We start from the raw sequence: 18,295 nt of genomic DNA on the forward strand, positions 1-18,295 counted from the left end.
CTGCCTCTCCGCTTTCCCTGATTCAGACGGAGGAAAACAGGTCCACACGGCGCCGCTGGGATTTTGTTACCTTCTCCGACTACCAAACTGTCCCCGCATTTGGTTTTAATCTAAACTGTGTACATTTTCTGTGTGGAGGGAGTTGAGGAGGGAATGAGTAGCAGGAGAAACCTACCGTGACTTTTGGGAGGAGAAAGTGTCCCCCGGTGCCAACAGGGCAGAGAGCTGCTGCAGCAGAGCGGATCATCACTGGAGCTGAGAGCAACAGCTAGCCTACTGCTGTATGCTGCCTCGGAATAACACCACGACGACAAGGTAAAAAAAAAAAAAAAAAAAGTTATTGATATATATATATACTCATGTTAAATTGTTATTATTCCAGCCCCCAAAAAAAATTCAGTTCAATTTATTTACCATATTTGTTGTAGAATGTCTGATTTACATGTTTAGTTAATGTATCACTATTAAAAGGTGTTAAATTTTGTTTTTGTCAAAGTAAGGTAAGTGTAAGGTAATGGTGTAGTTACTATTTGTTGCTTACTGTAAATAGGGCTGGGCGATATGGACCAAAAGTCATATCCCGATATATTTAAGCTGAAAATCGATATACGAAATATACCCTGATATTTTTATTGCCAAGTCAGAGCAAATGTTCAGTCAAAGTCAAAGCAAGTACAAGTAGTTTTATTTAAACCGTTTATATAAGTGAACATAAATACTGTAAAGCAACAGGAGTACCTTTATAAAAAAAAATCAAGGCTCCATAAAGTGCACATTTAAATCAAAAAAGTATCTTAAATAAAAGCCGTAGCTTGTCTGGAGCAAGGATCACAGCGCAAATTTGAAATATATCGATATATGCCATTTGGTCTAATTCCATATCACATTTCAAAATACATTGATATATCGCCCAGCCCTACGTGTAAATCACAAGTTTCATTACGATATTATATTAGATCGATTTCTCTGGAGAACGGTACGATATTTGCTTACATGACACAGCTTGCCACTATTTGGTTTTGACTGAATTCAATATAGTGGCCTATGTGTATTAATAAATTATATCACATGCAGATTTAACACAATCAGTTTAATTTATATCAACTCACAATATAAAGTGAGAATTTCCAAATAAAGGCGTATCTCAAAGATGATGATAGTATCAATAGTTTTACTTTGCATCGTTTATATAGTATCATTGGTCATTGAATCGATATATCGATCCAAATCATGTATCTGTACACCCCTTGTGATGACAGTGTGTGTGTGTGTGTGTGTGTGTGTGTATTTGTGTGTGTGTTTGTCTTGATTATTGCAGCTAAGAAACTAATTTGCTTTGGACATTGTGGAGTACAATACCCATTCATCTTTTTGGAATTGGATGCAACAGGCTGTCCTTGCACCCTCCCCTTATTTAATGTGGATGGTCATATGAAAGGGCTTCAGCAAGTAAACTCACATGATCTATTTGAATTACTCAGGGATCACTTCACATGAGATGCTGACAGCCCGAAGGGGGTAGAGATGATACAAGCTAAAATCTGTTGAGTCAGTGAAGTCCCAAAGACAAAGAATGAAGTAAATCTAGAGGCAGAGGTATTAATGTGCTGAGTAAGACTGGATGCATAACAAAGACATGAGAATTTACCGTAGCTTTAAGAACTTAAAGGGCTTGCTGCTTGTTATTGCCCATGCAGTGCATGATTGGCAGGCTGCACAGCATCCATTGATTGGATCAAGCTGAGTTCCTCCCATTTCATGTGAAGGAAAGCAGGAGGATGAAGGTCTTATAAATACAGCTGACCACACTGAATCCACGGTGTAGCTGGAGGGCCGAGACATCAGTTTAATCAGGAAAATGGAGGCAGGAAGGGAGGCAAGGGCGGGGGGGAAGAGAGGAAGGAGATATGGAAGGCAAAGAGGGTGGAGGAAGGACAGTAAGGATGGAGGGGGAGGAAGGCTAATTGAGGAGGAGGGTAAATGTAGGACAGTGAGTAAGAAATGTCATAAACGTAAATAACATAAATGCCCAATGTATCATATATGTCACATCACACATCTTTGACATTTTGGTCAAACAAAATGACCAAAAAAAGACACAGAATTACCAAAAAAGACACAAATTTACCAAAAAAAGACACATAATTACTGAAAAAGAGACAAAATTATTAAAAAGAGACAAAATTATTAAAAAGAGACAAACTTATTTACCAAAATCTAATTTTTAAAGTGGCAAATCTGCAAGAAAAATGTTGCAGATTTACGAGAAAAAAGTGGAAAAAAAGCAATTTTTTTCTCGCAGATTCACCACTTTAAATCTCATAAATCTGCAACTTTTTTCTTGTAGATTTGCCACTTTAATCTCTTAAACCCCTCTCCCCCGGGTCCTTATGTTTTTATTACACATTCTGGCAGTATGTAATATCCTCCAATATTCTCTAGGGTTGAAATTTGGAATTTCCAAGTATTTCAATGAGTGCCCTATTAAGGGTTAAGGATTACTGGGTCTGGGTTCTTATGGGTCAAAAGTCTGAGAATATATATAGAAACCTAAGAATATATATTAAAGGTCTGAGAATATATATAGAAACCTGAGAATATATATTAAAGTCTGAGAATATATATAAAAACCTGAGAATATATTGAAACCTGAGAAGGATGAAGGCAAAGAGGGTGGAGGAAGGACAGTAAGGGTGGAGGGGGAGGAGGCTAATTGAGGAGGAGGGTAAATGTAGGACAGTGGGGGAGTTGACGGTAGCAGAGCCAGAAGCTACCAGCTGAATGGATGTGACCTCAGGCCCCTTAGGGAACAGCTGCTGCCGGCTCCCACCTGATTTACGAGGTCACTTAGTGCACACAGACAGGGGCCACACCCAGGCTCCTCCAGACTTGTGATCTTTCTCATGTGTGTGTTGTTGTTGTTGTTGTTTTGTCGGTGAGTGACGTACACCTTATGTGCGAACTTGTCCCCCCGAGACAGAAGTGATGAATATGCACTCTGTGATTTTCTGTGTGTGTGTGTGTGTGTGTGTGTGTGTGTGTGTTGCTGTGTTGGTATAGGACAGGGCTGATGAATGTGTACCATTGCCCTCCATGACATGCTTTGTGCCGGAGGGGGAGATCTTAGGCTCAGAGGCGTAAAGTGGTACAAATAATCGGCTGTTACAGCCATTTACCTCCACCACATGCACACACACATATGCATGGACACTTCCTGCAAGTTTGAAAGCAACTGATGATCCCAGAAGAGCAGTTATCTGTGATTTGTTGGGCTCAGAATCACATACCTGACCTACAGCATAAACCTCTGGAGTCTTTCCTTCTCAATACCATATGGTAATTTAAAGTCCAGTTAGATAAAAACTACCTATTAAGGAAATTAAGGACTCTTAACTATATTCTGTGCAGACGCAATACTGTCCTTTGCTGCTTTTTTTCTGTTCTATTCTTCTAAAAATTGTTTTTCAGTACAGATTTGTCTATTTTTGCAGCTAGATTGCGGGGTGGACCTTCCTCTCGGTTTTGGTTTGTGACCTCCAGATCTGCATTTAGCCAAAACTTTTGCCTTTGCAGGGCTCTATCCACACTTCCTCGCCACATTGGGCTTTTTTTAAGGGGAGGGGGGGCTCTTCTAAAAACAGCCTCTGAAACACGGGTGAGGAATGGCACAGTTTAAGCTGACCTCTGCCTGCCAAGGTCCGCTGAGAAAAAGAGGCTAAACATGTTATGTTGGTAGTAAATAGTAGCAGACTTTTGTGGGCTGCGAGTTCTGTCTGTCACGCTGTGTTTAGGGCCTGTGAGTCGGAAAAAAATCTTTATGTGTCTTTCATTCACAGAACGACTCAGTTCAAGGATATAAAAGAGTTTGTGTTGCTTTATTCACTAACATAAACGCTGGCTTGTCTGTAATCAGACAAATGGACGTTGTTCTCCGATGGAATATTGGGGCAGGGAATCAAACCTCAATACTTGGTTGGTGCCTATTAAACACAGAGTATACACAGAACACTGTTCCTTAATTGTATTTTGTGGCATTTCTGCAGATTTTAGATAGAGGGACAGTAGAGAGGTGACAGGAAATGAATGGAGAGGGATGTGGGACAACACGTTCAGTCTCTTAAACCCAAAGCCACAAGGATCTGTAGTGTTGTTTACTTGTTCTTTGGTCAGACTTTTTATTTCTTTTTAGACTTTTCTTATTAAGATTTATTTCTTGTACTGCATCTTGCGTTTACAACATACAATGTTTGAGAACTGTGGCTTCTTTTGTCCAATAAAAAAAAGGGTTTGTAGAAACACATCATTTTAAGCCTCAAAATAAGGTATCAAAGATGTTTTCTTAATATATCAGTACTGAAACTCACACATTGGAACAGCAGTAACAAAACAGTTGTTAAGCCTATAGGGCTGTGTATCATTCAAAAATCATAAACCAGCACTATTACAAAACCAGTACCCTTAAAGTCATACCAATACCAACAGAGTACTTCATTGATACATTTTTTTCTACTCCATTTGATTCCCATCTTGTAAATGGAAGCACTGCTTAAAATGCCACCACCACTGCTCCAAATCCAAAAGATTTTTACTCGAATACATTACATGCTTAAATTGCCATCTAGTTTGTGATGGCAACAATTAGAGCATGTGCAGCCAATATACATTTACCCGCAGTCTCTTTAATGTTTAATATTTAACCCAAACTATACAGTCTATAGGTCTTTGTCTTGGATTTAGCAGACCGATAAGTCCCTGACAGAAGCAAGTTGGGGCTGTTACTGAATATTATTTTATGCAGTCTTCAAATGGAGCTCATGAGCTTTAAGTCATTAGGTCGTGAGAACATTGCTTCCAAGCAAATGCAACATGGACGTAAGCCTGGGCGATATGGACCAAAAGTCATAGCCTGATATATTTAGGCTGAATATCGATATACGATATATATCCCGATATTTTTATCGCAAAGTGAGAACAAATGTTCAGTCAAAGTCAAAGCCAAATTTGACATGTCACAAATAGTTTTATTGAAATTGTTTATTTAAGAGAACATAAATACTGTATAACAACAGGAGTACCTTTAAAAAAAAAAAAAAAAAAACTCCATAAAGTGCACATTTAAATAAAAAAATATCTTAAATAAAAGCCGCAGCTTGCCTGGAGCAAGGATCACAGTGCACATTTGAACTATATCGATATATGTGTTATAGTCTAATTCCATATCACATTTAAAAATATATCAATATATCTTTTATATCGATATATCGCCCAACCCTACATGGACGCTAATATTAACATGATTATTGGCGTCTAAAAGCCATTGATGGTAACAATTGAGCAAGCCAGCAAGTGCGTAATTTGTTTTTTGTGTGTTTTTTAGACATATTGTAAAATTACAAACTAAAACTCTATAGGACTAAAATTATTTTTTTTAAATAGCCACAAAGAAATCTGTATTCTTGTATTTGGTATTTTATTTAAAAAACAAAGGCAAATTCTACTTTATCATATCTACTATATCTAAACATAAATGGAGAAGTGATTGGAAGCAATGAATGCTGACAGCAAAGTTTTAAAAGAAAGAAAGAAATTGGTCTTGTGACACCAGAATTCATCTTCATACCTTGGATCATTCCCTGAGCATTGATCAGGTCCCATGGGCCTCCCCTCAGTGCCCTACATACATGAACACATAGAACCAATACAATGCAAACAGTGTTCTCCGTCTGGATGTGAATGTGGTCTGTCAGACTCTGACGTCTCAGGGGTGTTAAGTGAGTCACCAGAAGTCCACCAGTTCAGAGACAGAAACACATTATAGTACATGAAAAGGGCTTCTTTCAACACACTCATTAGACTTGGAAATTCCTCTATTTATATCTGATGTAGCTTGGTAATAGGAGCTGATTGTTCTGACTGAATCAGCACAATATTTAATTACATTTAGGTGACACCATTGCCACCAGAAATTGTTCAGCATGAAACAATAAAGTTTGTTTTTATCATTTACAAATCTTTACCTATAACAATAATACAAATATCTTTATTTTCATAGACATATAATACTTTGTGTGATGTTCCCATCATTCCAAAGTTACATAACACCAGCCCTGACTGACTTTAATGGCTAAGCTTCACATTACCTGCTGCTTTATAATCTAAATTATTTGTGTCAGAGCTTGAGGAACTCCACAGAAACAAGTGTTATCTTAAATTGAGGCAGACTAATGAAGCAGATCACTCGGAGCACTGCAGGAACACGATACCACAATCAAACTAAATGTAAGAACAACTTGATATCTAATTCACTCATTTCTATTCAACACCAGCTGTACAGTTCAGGGACAGCTCGACAGTTGGATAACATTGAAGGCTCTCTAAAGTTAGTCCATTGTTCTGATGAAGTGATACAGCAGAGCTCGAGCACAGTTTTAGAACACGATGTTCAGCCAGTGGCCCCTGAGAATCAAACATGACAGTAATTCCTACTATTCCCAAGAGGAAATGCATGGAACTATGGAGTTCTTACTGTTTGTCCTCCGCAGTTTTCACTCTCCCACGGTAGCGGAAATGGAGGCCCTTTAGTTCAAGTGTCAAGTCTGGGCCCTAATGAAAGACATCTGAGTGTCATTAAAGTGGCAGTTTTCTAGCATTAGGACCTCAGCACAAAGACCACAGAGGTGTCCACAGCTGGCCTGCTGCTGGGTTCAAATCGGATTAAGACCAAACTTTGACATATCTGTCCTTGTAGTGAAAATCAGAACAGCCTAGGACTTATTGCAGCAGTCTTTGTGACCTGTTAGCTTCTGTTAGACAGCTTGTAGACTGTACTTTTCTTTCTGTGCTGCTGTATTTACAGAAAATGATATTTCCTCTAGCACCACCATGAAGCTCACATTTGTGGTTTTAAATTAAATGTTTCGATAACAGTTGGATAAATTGCTATGACATTTGGGGCACACATTCATTTTCCCTTTAAGGATTACTTGGTGATCCCTTGGCTTTTCATCTAGTGTGATCATCGGTAGATATTCTTTGGTTTATGACAGGTTACCAGGACGTTAGGGCTGGGTCGATGGACAATCACACAGTCACAGACCAGTCAGTGTGTTTACATGCACAGTTTAATCAAGCTATGCTTAAAAATCGGTTTGGTGTCTCATTGGACTCATTGTCCCAGTTTACATGCAACTGAGAAAACTGAATAACTGGCGGGAACGTGTCCTCCTCCTCAACACTGGGAGGCAATATGCGTCGTTTCAGTGGGTTAATATTCCTACTGAATAATGTGCGTCTGGCTTACGTGACCAGCTAGCGTGACCGCCTAGCGTGACCGGCTAATGTGACCGGCCAACGTGACCAGCTAAAACTTGACCGGCTAATATGACTGGCTAATGTGACCGGCTAAAGTGACTGGCTAAAGTGACCGGCTAACGTGACCGGCTAATGCGACCGGCTAGCACGACAGGCTAAATGTGACCGGCTAACGTGACCGGCTAATGCGACCGGCTAATGTGACTGGCTTTCTTGGATGTTTTTGTTACGCCAGCACAGGGATGGAGCTTGGGAGCATGGGAGCATGCGCACATGCGTTGTGTTGTCATACATGCCGGCGAAAATCCAGTTCCAAACGCATTATCTGGGTGTCCTAATCGGAGTTGGAGAACTCCGACATCAGTCGGACTAACACATTTACATGCGCTTCAGTTGTCAAGGTATAGTCAGATTAAGACAATAATTAGTTTTTTTGTGTCATGTAAACCTACTGACTGAGAACAATATCCTGATTTAACCCCCCACACAGCTACTTCAACAACAGGGTGCAGGTTTGTGGTGCCATTGCATAGCATACATTCCATATTTTGCGAGTTCAACTGAAAGTTCACTTTTCCCCCCAAAAATGTAGTTTAGACGAATCCAAAGAAAACCAGAACTTAGAGTCCACATAGGGAGGAAGCTGTGGTAGATGGATGGGACATAGGACTTTTTTTTTTTAACCCAAACCATGATCTTTAAAGTAGTTTTGTTTCACATTCCAAAACTGGGACCATAATCCAGGAGAAAATACATTTCTCTTGAAACATAATTGAGAATGTTTTGTTGCATGGGAATGTAATGTTTAAGAGAGAGGCTCATTCCCATCAGCCATCAGCATGTTAGCATGCTGACATTAGCATTTATCTGAAATCCTTGCTTCCATGGCTTGCTGAGCCTTCCACTAACCCTTAGTTTCCTATTCCTATTCCTGTTAACTCCCCCTGAGCTCAGACAGGAAGTTAGAGGAACTTTATGGGCTGTTTATTATTATTCAGCCTCAAACAGCCAATGTACCGTACCAATTGTAAAGACTTTAGGTAACTTTTGTTTTTCAGTAGCAGCAGCATTCTCTAGCACACTGTTGGGACCATTAGCCCTGTAGAAATGCTCTCTCCCCTTGTCTGCATCCCCACATACTGTTGAATAATCACCTAACTGCTGTAAATATTTGTCTGAGACGGCAGACTGTCGTGTATCTTAATTATTCCTCACATTGTCTCATCATTGCAGGGGCTGCACTGATTTTTGTAGATCGCACGAGAGAATTAATATCTTTGACAGTTGTTTACTAATTTCCAGTGTGGTCCTTTATCTGTGCTAGTAGCATTGTGTAATGCAGTTTCCAAGCCTGTTTATCTTTTCCTAGAGCTTAGATTACAGCGATGGCCTGGTTTAGGTTTAAGAATCAGACACGCTTGATTCACAAAAACAATATGCTGCCGTTCTGGCAGCTCACAGCATTTTCAACTCTGTAACAAGGCAGTCTGGTCCTCTCTTTTTCTCCCTCTCTATGTCGGTCTTTCCCTTCCTTTCTCAATTGAATGCCAAATATGTCATCTTTATGGCTTCAAGAGGGAGATGTGGCTGGTTTCCAGGCACCACGATACAGGCTTCCTGTGTGATCCAGTTGAGCTTCCTGTGTTTCAGCAGAGGAAGGGCCGACTCAGCAAAGACAGGGAGTTTGGGGAGGCTTACTATACAGCAGATCCCAGCTCCGCACAGGCAGCCCACAAGACCCCTCTGGCTCACACTGTCATAGCCAGGCAACCCCACAAGACCCTCTAAAAGCAGCCTACATTTTAGCCCGGTGATGGGTGGTGAGACTTTTATTCTCTGCCCTTTCCCAGGTCTGCTTTCAGAGTATCACCATAAATGGTTAAACAGATGACTCCCTAAAATGTCAGATTTTACAGACACAGAGCTGAGTTTGTCTACTGTCTTTACTTTACAAATGCAACAGTATAACAGGGTTGGAGATATAGAGGTATGTGAAACACAATTTCTTGTGCAAGAATGAAATTTCACTATTTATTAACATCAGGTTAGATGTAAGTTTTCTATGTCTCTTAGGTTCTAACTTAGTCTACCTTTTGGAGTGATTGCAGAGGCCAGGTGTGGCAGACGAGTCAGAAATAACTTGTTAGCACTGCAAGCTATTTTAAAAACAGAGATGAAGCTGTAAATAGTGATGCAGACTTGGCCCACCTCCAGAGTTTGTGGTTTGGCCTCAATTGTTTCTACTGAACTGCTGTGGGAGGACATGTTGTGATCAGATGTGAACTCTATTCAATATGAATGTATTTTAGGTGCTGAAAAGAAACCAGAAATGCTTGAGTGTTATTGATTTTCTAACTGGAAAAGTTGGAAATTCCTTGCAAAGCAATATCCCCCCAGAGGTGTATCTTTAGCCTCCTTCAGACACGGGGAATGTTGGCAGGCTTCAAGCCAATGTATGTGGCAAAGTGTTTTGTATGGAAAGTAGAGCAGATTTTTCAACAAAATGTCTGTTGTGCGACTCATAAAGCTGGTATTTGGGCTGTAGCTACTGCCCCCATTATTCTGTTACAGGGTGGATGATTATGGGTCCCTGGCTGAACTATTTTGGAAGCTGCTTAAAAGTCCCTGATTAACACTTTTCATGTGCTGTGTCCTAAATAAAAACATGTTTTACTATGTCACTTAGCTACCACTTAATCCGGCTAAACCTTTTTATTACAATAATTTTTCACCATTTATGCATTAAACCAAGACTATGTTACTTTTGAAAGGAGATCACATAATCGGTAAAATATACCCTTGCTGAATTCAGTGCACTCATGGGATTTGTTACTGCAGCATTAAAGGGACCTTTTGGTTTATTTCTACCTGCTATTTCCCATAAATGCAGCTATTGAGGGTCTATGGCTTGTGCTAGCTTGGCATTCGCCACCTCGTTGTAAAGATTCAGGGAAACAAAAACAAAATATATTGGGGTAAGCTGCATGGACCTCTTACAGGTTTCCAATTAAACATAATCATTTCAAACAATCTCTGAGTCAGACAGAAAGTAAACACAGAAAGCAACCAGATAAAACGGCCAAACTGCATGGGGATCTGCAAGTCTTTGGAGGCAGTCCATTAAATTTGCCAAATACTTTAATACATATACTAATAAGAGCAGGGTCTGTATTTGTGACCGTATTGACATTAACACCATTTCTAAATACCCTGGTTTACTGTAAAACCTTCCACGCCTACAACTTCCCTATTGACCATATCGCCCAGCCATATTCATCCGTGCACATTTGCACATTTGTTTACATGTGTGATGCTGACTTTCCCTGCAGTTATACTGTCCTCTAATAAAACCTCTAAGAATGAACTACCTGTAGTATGACTGCAACAGGCTTTTTTATGTGTGCTATAAAATGACTTCCACCTTTATCAACCGTTTTTCCGCGAATCATGCTAAAAGCAGAAGTCATTGCAGAAACACATGATAGATATTGCTGTGTAATGAACACTATGGAAGTCAGTTGGCTGTCTTTTATGACTTCTCCATTTGTGCATATTTGGCAATATGTCTTATAGGGCTGCAAGATTATGGCCAGGACGGCGCAAGTTCTAATTAAGGGCGTTTGGCAAATGGCGGGTGAGACCCGCCTCATTCCGGGTATTTGGCTGTAGCGGAAACACCCTTTATGCTACAGTCCACGGAGTGACTTGAAGGTACCACTGCAAGTTGCGCTCACTCGTTATTTATTTAGGCAGCTACATGAAACCTTAACTATGCGTTTGCCCCCTGCTGGTTGGTGGACTATTGGTGTAGAAAGTGCTTGATTAGATGCAGGAGAGCTGCATTTTTAAATGGAAATATCGCCATGGATCAGGTTAATTTAATCGTGGCGGCCAAAATCGTGATCACAATTAAAATTAGATTAATTGTGCACACATAATGTTTTATTATATCACTGATAATTCATCAAATGTGCTTTTACCTTGTACTTATCACTTCTGAATGGAATGCAATGCACCATTACACTTAATGTTTTACTTAGAATGTCTTACCTGTGGAATACAAGCCTGTCAGTGCTGACATTATGTTGCATGCTATTTTTACAACCTTGCTGAGTACTTTGTCATTCCATCATTCTCAAAATGTGAAAACAGAAATAGAAGCTGACGTCATTAACACATACCTGTGTATATTTCTTCGAGGCTAAGAATAAAGGATTGTAGACTGAATAAGATGTGACGGAAACTTTGCACTGCTTCTCCTTACTCACAGGTTCCAGTCCGAGCTGTTCAATACAGTTATTTTCACTTTACTTTCTATCTGACAAAGCTTCTCTTATTGAGGAATAGTTTGAAAACTGGAATGCTCTTGTAATGTGGAAACTATGATGACATTATTCTTTTGTGCCTTCATCCCTATCTCCGGGAGTATTTCTCTCTTTTTTTTTTTCTTTTGTGGAAAGGTCACATTGGATTGTCTGCCCAAATCAATGCACAAGAGGCAAAGAGGCACCAAAGAGATTAAAGGCATCAACATCTGCCTCATTAGTATTATTTATCACACGGAGGCTCTTCTGGCAAAGAGAGGACGATGAGTGGGAACACTTTAAGGATCAGACCCTGTGTCGTGGTCTCAGAGGGAAGCCTGATTCATTGCTTTTGTCCGCTGTGAGAGGGTCCTCCGGATGGTGGTGGGAGGTGGTGGTGGGGGGCAGACAGAGACACAGACAGACACTGTTTGGTATTCTCCTTCAGTTCTGTCGGGCGGCTTGTACGTCTCAGAGCTCAGACATGTTCCCTGAGCAGCGCAGTTTGAAGGGTATGTGGAGTCAAGGGGGCGCTGGTTTGGCTGAAGGAGTGAACTGAGCAATTGTGTGGGTGGTATGATGGAGGAGGGAGAGAGGAAGGAAAAAAGGGAGAGAAAGAAGGAGGATGGGAGTATAGGATGCCAGAGATATGCCCCAATGGATCTTGGAACAGTTTAATGAAATATCAAACTCAAGATCCTCAAAGTCTGTTGTAAGTCTATTATAGTTAAGAAATACCGACTTGTTCATTGTGATTTCTTCACCAAATAAACTTAATATTCTATTAACATGAAGAAGGCAATAACAATCACACTAATACTGTATGGAGGGAGGATTAGGATGGACTAAATGGTTTGTTCCACAGAGGCGATATAAGTCTGTAAGTTCCTTTTCTTTAGACTTCAAGCAACTCCTTTCCTCTCTGAGTTGTGCACCGCCCTTTCCTGTTTTTCCTTCTTTTCCATTCCTTCTTTTCACAGCCAGAGAAGAACAGCCATTCTGAGCGAGGGAAGTCCAGGCCCTCTCCTACAAAGGGTGCTGTGACTCTGAGCCGCCAGCTTCTTTACTGCTGCAGTGCATGCTTTACTGCGTCTAGCTCTCTGACTCTGCTGGTCATTATTCATGGCAGTGCTTGCTGAAGTACTTCTAAGCACTTGCAAATGCAGCTCAATTTAAAGGAAAGTAAATCCTCTTCACGGCTGAGGTTTGTGTGGATCAATTACGCTGCGTTCTCTACACCAGAGGTTTTCACACGTGGGTCCAGGATTCCTGAGTGAACACCACAAACACAATAAGGAGTCATACAAGTTTAGAATGGCGGGCAGGCTGGTAGGGTTGGACGATAAAATTTGCGTTTAAATTCTCCGTCCGACCACTGTCTACCATGGGGTCACCCCTATGTTCCCCGGGTCCTATGTTCTCCGCTAAGGGAACATAGGACCCTTTTTCTAAAAAAAGGTCCTATGTCCCCGTTTTTCTCAAAACGGTTCCTATGTTCCCCTGTAGCAATACATACATTTTTTGCCCACCGCACAAGCCAAACGAACGGGAAAATATAATATAAAGAAAAAAACATCTCTTGTATCCTTGACGCGGAAACTCTTTATCAGGCACTAGGCCGAATTTACACATATACCTTCCCAAACTTAAATTTCTTGGAACTCACCTGTTGAGTAGAAGAAGAATAAAGCAAGCTACGTTTGTGGCTGAAAAGGGACTGTTGTCTATCATCTCGTTTATTGTTTTATTAATACACAAATTCAGTTTGGCAAACCCAAAACACTTGGTTACACTCGTCTAGCCATTGTGGGACCAAACGGAAGTAAATGAAGTACACATTTCCCATCTACACCTAGAATACTTGATCAAAACAGATTTTCTTTGCTTTGCTGAAAGGAAAATTGTGTGGGCATGAGATAGATCAGCTGACAACTGATGTTATATGATAAATGATTGCTGGATTCACAGCCAATATACAATATATATCCTGATATTTTTATCGCAAAGTGAGAGCTAATGTTCATTCAAAGTCAAAGCCAAATACGACATGTCACAAGAAGTTTTATTGAAACCGTTTAATTAAGTGAACATAAATACTTAAAAACAACAGGAGTACCTTTTAAAAAAAAATCCAAAATCCATAAAGTGCACATTTAAATAAAAAAAATATCTTAAATAAAAGCCGCAGCTTGCCTGGAGCAACGGTCACTGTGCAAATTTGAACTAGATCGATATATGCGATATGGTCTAATTCCATATCACATTTAAAAATGTATCGATATATTTTTTGTATCGATATATCGCCCAGCCCTATTTGATACTGAATTATTAGCCACAAAATGGGGAAAGGGCGTTGTTGGAATCAGGGTGTTACAAATACAGCATCCCTTTATGGGTCTCACAGCTCACATTTCCCCGAAGTGCAGTAGCAGTGTTGCAGGTTACTATCCTGGTCAGGCAGCGTTCAGTCCCTCAGGAATGCCTGAGAAGCTCAGCCTGTTTTAGTCACGCACCACAGTGTCTGCCATGCATCACCTTCTCCTGCCAACTGATAGAGCTCTGGAAAGCCCATAAAACACTGGGATGCCATTAGTCACAGCTCAGGTGTGTGTGACAAGTGGACATGTGTTGAGGAGTAAAATGTGTGTCAACCATGCATGCTGGTGTGTGTCTGACAGAGAGGCAGGAAGAGCGTGGGAGCTACATAAACTGTGTGAGAATAACCAGTGCTGCTGTCTTGCTGTCAGGAAACTGTCTGGAATTTATCTTTATTTTCATGCTTTCCCATGAACAAAATACATTAGAGTATTGTGGTTGTTATGCAGACCTCTCCTCATCCCTCCTTTTTTGCATATTAGCAATTCCTATCCGTGCCACAACCAAAATATTCAAGCTGTTTATGAACTTGTTCTTATAAATCAAACTGACTGCATTTTTTATAGTGATGTCACTCAGTGAAACAAGATAAGGTTTTTTGGCATTATCTTGCTTGTTCAAAATGGTATGTGGATATGGTTTCTGGGTATCATGCCTCCTGGAACTCTCTTAAGGCTATTGTCAGGGAGTGCTGCAATATTGTTAAAACATGTTTAATACGGCTGTGGACGTCATAACTTATATGAAGTAATATTGTTTAACATGTGTTAGTTTGTGTAAAGTTTTAAACCCTTGTTGTTCTTGTTTCTTTCATTTTACATTAAACTGTTGGGGATTGCTGCACTACTTGAATAATTTAGTTCATTTAATGGTTGAAATCTCAAGTTGCATCTCAATCACAGTAAAGCTCTCAATCAGACAGCTTTACTTCTGAGCAAGACTTGGTCTATAGCAACAGTATAGTGGCTTTGTAAGGCTGTACAGCCCAGTGCTTTGAGCTAAATGCTAATGTCAGCATGCTCATCATGCTGGTGCTAAAATGGTTTATTAAGAAGATGTAATGTTAACTATGTTCATCATCTAAGTTAAGCATGTTAGCATACTAACATTGGCTTATAAACTCTTAACACAAAGTTTAGCTGGTGATGGAAATATTGTTAATTTCAGGTATTTGGTTATAAACCATAGTATTTGACAAATTGTAATTTTGCCCGAAGGATGGCAGTAGACGAGAAGTTGGAAGAGGATTACGAAAGTTAACACCTGAGGAGACATGATGTCTTTACCTAATTTTATTTCGATGCAATAGTTTTAACTTAATGTCACTCAAAACCACAAATAGCGGTGCTATAAGAAAAGTCACTGGGAGTCAGTGGATGTCTGTACTAGCCTCCATAGTAATCCATGAGTCGGTCCTCCCCCGTAAAGGACCCCATAGATTGTTTGTAGAAGCAGCTTATTACAACGTATATTTACATTTATTGTGGCAGCAACCTCTAGTGGCAGTAGTAATTAGCTGTGTTTCCACTAGGGGGAAAAGTGGCCACCGGGAAAGTCTCAGGCCACACCCTCTCAAAAGCCAGCTCACTCTGCGTGTCTCCACTACAAGTTGGAGGTCGTGTAATCGCTTAGCGATAGTTTCGACCGTGACTTCACATATGCAACGGGTTAAACAGGGGAGATGCAACTGTGGGCGCCGTCGCTAACTGTGCACAACGTCAGCAGCTGATCATAAAGAAAGCAGCATGGCTAATTATGATCATACACATGGTAATTGTGAATTAACGGCATCGCTAACTGTACACAGAGTGTCTGGTGCCTGTTGTGAACAAACAGAGATCGCTAAGTGAACACCTCCTGCAGCAGCAGCACATACACACTGTACTGCTACAGAGCTAACTGTTAGCCTATTAGCAATTTGCAGACTGGACGCTAAGGGCTCTGCAGCCGCTGGCCCCTGCGGCTCGTTAAGAAGAGTAAGAAGTAGTCTCCAATACCACCAGAAAAAGTCGCTGGATTTGTTGCCAGTCGCTTTCTTGAAAAATAGTCACTAAGGGGATCTGAAAAGTGGCTAAATATAGCAACAAAATCGCTAAGTTGGCAACAATACTTCACTGGCTTTTACAAATGGCGTATGTTGTTGTGGCGTTGAGTACTACATCACATCCTGCTTAGCGATCTATCCAATCAGTAACCAGGCTGTTTTCAGGGGGGAAAAAAAGGCCCTGCTCTTCGACAGGGATGAAAAAAGTCCCGACAAAAGTCCGCTCCTGACGGCTCATATTCAAATTAGGGCCGTTTTGGGGAGTGAGACCCGCCTCATTCCGGGTATTGGGCGGTAGTGGAAACAGCCCTATTATGACAGGATCACAAGCACAAATCAGGTGATGTAGTATAAAGAGCGACAAAGTCTGTGTAGGGAGGAGGTCAGGGTAAATCAACGTGTCAAACAGCATCAAACAGGACTTTGATGTAGGTAATTATGTCATGTAGTTAAAGTCTGCGTCAGGGAGTCACAATTCGGTCAATTTATGATTCATCCTCTGGGCACCAGTCATTTTTGTCAAAAGTAGTTGTGGAGATATTATAGTGGTGGGCGGACCAACCAAACAGCAGGACATTACCATCCCTAGAGACACTCCGCTTGCATGGGTAACACCCTCCTCCACCCCTAACCCCCTTGGCTGCAGCTTCTCTCTGGGCTAAAACATTGTCCTGTGGAGAATAAAACAAAAGAGATAACCTTTTTAAAGAGCAGGAAGCTAATCTCTGCTTATCTACTAACAAAACAGCAGGTTGCAAACTGTGCCCTCTATGAAGTTGTGGGTATGCACAGCTGCTTCCTGTATGGATAAAACAAAGAGAGTTCATGTGGCAAAAAAAATTCAATTGTATCTGATATAAAAAATGTTTGACCCGAAGAAGCAAACTTAATGAAAACTTTTTTTAACAGCTTAACCACGTGGTCTTCAGTAATGATGAATGTTTTCTGGAGGAGAACTACAAAATTCTTTGACAATAGATCAATACAATTTTCATGTATAAGTTGTGTTTTCCATCTTTTCTTTGCCTTTTTACTTACTTTAAATGGTACAGACACAAAAAACATTTATTGTAGTGGCTAACAAACCAAACCAAAGTTAACCAAAACCACCTTGAAATGCTGACATGTTGTATTTACGACGTCTGAACTTTGGAGGCGCACTTGAAGGCAGCATAACATCCTCCTCTTTGACTTCACTCTGTCCTCTGTTATATTTTACTGTAGTTTTTTTATTGAGCATTCCTCTGTGCAGCTGCTAGGCTTCACAGGATTGAAGACAACGAGGTTATTTTTCTTTCTTGACACCTCACTGGCGTTTTGTAGATGTAGTTTGCATTTGAATGATTCTTCGGCGCTTAAGTTGAAACCCCAGAGAGAGGGAAAAGAAAATATCTGAGTGTGTGGTTTTGTAACAAGAGGAATGTGAACCTAAATTCTTTCATTTTAGTTGTGGTTTACTGAAATCTTTTGTGCGTTGTACATGCACATATTCTACATCACAAACTGCTGCACATATATCGAATATTATGGTGTAACAGCGGCAAAACCAGGTCAAATGTGGTACTTATCTCACATGGAAACACAGCACACACGCTGCCCATCTACAGCAGTGGAGGTTCAAACCAGCTGATCTAATCTGGGGGGCTGTAGACAGGCCGTCTGCCCCTCTGTGTCTATATAAACGGACACACACGCACACACACACACACTCGCTCACACAGGCACTCAGGAATGCATCACTCAACACCGCGCACACTGAACGTCAGAGCTTCCTTTACCACAGTGTAAGGGAATGCAGTCTTTTAATGTAGCCTCTATGAATAGCCAGCAACAGCCACTGGTCTTAAACAGAAAAAAAGGTTTTGTGCTTATCTCTCTGTCTGTCTAGCTCTAATTTGAACCTCATGCTTTAATATCCAGTGTGGTAGACATTAGCTACTGTGGAGCTTCTCTTTGAATAGGCTCCCTTGAGTTTGTGATTTATGCCGGGGCGGGATATTGGTTTTACATTCCACATGTTAATTAGATTCGGCACATGCTGATCCCTGGCCAGTGCACCTCAATACAACATCAGGACATTGATTTGGTTTCTCTCTGGAGGAGCCCTCCCAGCTGTCGCTTATTAGAGGTGCCAATAAGAGGTGGTGAGAATCCCTAAAGCATGTCAGTGCTAACGAAATCAATGTGGAATTTATAAAGAAAGTGAAGGGTTACTGAAAATCCTTTGTCCTTAAGTTACAGTGCAGACTGTAAATATAAC

At 40.6% G+C, this 18,295-nt stretch overlaps 1 protein-coding gene across 2 annotated transcripts in view; it reads left to right on the forward strand.

Moving 5' to 3' along the window:
- Positions 1–29: 29 nt before the first annotated feature.
- Positions 30–18,295, forward strand: part of itgb1a (integrin, beta 1a) — a 44,057-nt gene continuing 25,791 nt past the window's right edge. The window contains exon 1 of one of the 2 annotated variants that reach the window (XM_059326863.1): positions 30–315. The gene's annotated coding sequence lies outside the window, so the exon portion shown is untranslated. The remainder of the gene's footprint in view (positions 316–18,295) is intronic. The other variant, XM_059326862.1, reaches the window with a different exon arrangement.

The sequence above is a fragment of the Centropristis striata genome, chromosome 23 (genome assembly GCF_030273125.1).
Source record: "Centropristis striata isolate RG_2023a ecotype Rhode Island chromosome 23, C.striata_1.0, whole genome shotgun sequence".
Classification (NCBI taxonomy): Eukaryota; Metazoa; Chordata; class Actinopteri; order Perciformes; family Serranidae; genus Centropristis; species Centropristis striata.